Raw genomic sequence first — 2,500 nt, forward strand, 5'->3', positions numbered from 1 at the left:
GCCTATCCAGGCAAAAACGCCCAAAACCAGCCCATTCCAGTGCCTATCCGGGCAAAAACGCCCAAAGCATGCCCATTCCTTAGCCTGTCCAGGCAAAAACGCCCAAAACCAGCACATTCCAGTGCCTATCCGGGCAAAAACGCCCTAAACCTGCGCATTCCAGCGCCCCGCAGCATGCCACCCTCCTATAGGGTTTGCGCAACCAACCCGCCTAACCACCAGTGGCAACCAAAGGTGCTGTTAGCGACGACTTCTGAAGACGCAACGAGACGCGACGGGTTTGCGCCCAGACGCGACGAGACGATGCGGGATCTGCGCCCAACCATGCCTACACCCGCCGACTTGTTGCGGGAGCTGCTTGCCCAAGCATGCCTAGCGTGCAAGGCCTGCGTGCCCAAGGTCTGTGTGCAAGGCTAGTGCCCAAGGCTAGTGCGCAAGGCTAGTGCCCAAGGCTAGTGAGCAAGGCCTGGGTGCAAGGCTAGTGTGCAAGGCTTGTATGCAAGGCTAGTGTGCAAGGCTGCTGTGCAAGGCTTGTGGGCAAGGCTGGTGCGCAAGGCTAGTGCCCAAGGGTTGTGTGCAAGGCTAGTGCCCAAGGCTAGTGCGCAAGGCTCGTGCCCAAGGCTAGTTCGCAAGGCTTGTGTGCAAGGCTAGTGCGATGGGCCAGTGCCCAAGGCTTGTGAGCAAGGCTTGTATGCATGGCTTGTGCGCAAGGCTTGTGTCCAAGGCTTTTGTGCAAGGCTCGTGCGCAAGGCTAGTGTGCAAGGCTTGTGCGCATTGGCAGGTAGCCCACCACCATGCACGATCCAAATGCCACTCACGCGACAACACGGTGCCAAGCCGGGCATGGTGTGCACTCAAAACCAATCAACGGACAGAGGTCATGCGTCATGGGGGGGATCTAGCAAGGCCATGGGGAAGGTCATGGAGGACCTTGGAAGCAAGCGCAAGACGAGAGCGAATCGAACAAGGGGCCAGGACGGGGCCTTGTGCCCATGGTCTTCGCAAGACTGCGTCCAAGGCGCCCGAAAGCCCAAGGGAACCCAAACCCGGCCGACACTTGCAATCGCACATGCTCTCTGCAACACACCATCAATGCCGCCCAACGGGGCCAGCACGAGCAGTCATCCGCGGTCCCCTGGCCCTGCGCACGTTTGTCTTTGAAACCGAGCATCAATGCCACAGAAAGTGCCGGGGCGCCAGCTGGAGCCATCATCCGCGTTGCCATGGCTCGCTTGGCCTTGGCTTGCCAGGCCCCGACAGGAGCAATCGCGCATTTTCTTTGCAACCGACCATCAATGCCGCCCAACGGGGCCAGCACGAGCAGTCATCCGCGGTCCCCTGGCCCTGCGCACGTTTGTCTTTGAAACCGAGCATCAATGCCACAGAAAGTGCCGGGGCGCCAGCTGGAGCCATCATCCGCGTTGCCATGGCTCGCTTGGCCTTGGCTTGCCAGTCCCCGACACGAGCAATCGCGCATTTTCTTTGCAACCGACCATCAATGCCGCCCAACGAGGCCAGCACGAGCAGTCATCCGCGGTCCCCTGGCCCTGCGCACGTTTGTCTTTGAAACCGAGCATCAATGCCACAGAAAGTGCCGGGGCGCCAGCTGGAGCCATCATCCGACGTGCCATGGCTTTGGTCCCATGGTCTTCGCAACCGAGCATTCGTGACACCCGACGGGGCCAGGACACCAACCCTTCCGACAGGAGCATTCGCGCATGTTCTTTGGCCACACAAAGGCGCCAGCACGAGCAAAATCATCCGCGGTGCGGTGGCCTTGCACGGCCTTTTGTCTTTGGAACCAACCATCAGTGCCACGGGAAGTGCCGGAGTCCCGGCATCCGCGGTGCCAAGTCATTGCGCCCTTGGTCTCTGCAGCGGGGCATGCCGGGCACTCCCAACCATTGCAAGCAAGCAAGAAAGAAAGTAAGTAAGTAAGTAAGTATTACATATAGGGGCGGGACATGCGGGGAGATCAGCGAAACGTGCATTACGGGGCACACGCGTACCTACCGGGGCATACCGACCCCTATTGGGGCACACGTGTGCATATCGGGGCATACCGGGCCTATCGGGGCACACGCGTACATACCGGGGCATACCGAGCCCTACTGGGGCACACGTGCGCATATCGGGGCGTACCAAGCCTATCGGGGCATACGCATGTATCCCAAGGCATACCGAGTCTATCCGGGCATACGCGTTCATACCGGGGCGTAACGGGCCTATCGGGGCATACTTGGGCATATCCGGGCAAAAAATGCCCAAAACTTGCGCAACCTTGGCAACCGTGGTCCATTCCTCTCTATATGCCTAGCCTTGGCAACCGTGGTCCATTCCTCACTATATGCCATGGCCTTGTGCCCATGGTCTTCCCAAGACAGCGTCCAAGGCGCCCGGAAGGCCAAGGGAGCCCAACCCAGCGATGCCCTGCTATGGCAAGCCAAGGCCAAGCATTCCGGTGCCTATCCGGGCAAAAATGCGATTCCTCTCTATATGC

Source organism: Tasmannia lanceolata, unplaced genomic scaffold (genome assembly GCF_043159265.1).
Source record: "Tasmannia lanceolata isolate RefF3 unplaced genomic scaffold, GAP_Taslan_0.1 ptg001314l, whole genome shotgun sequence".
NCBI classification, from domain to species: Eukaryota; Viridiplantae; Streptophyta; class Magnoliopsida; order Canellales; family Winteraceae; genus Tasmannia; species Tasmannia lanceolata.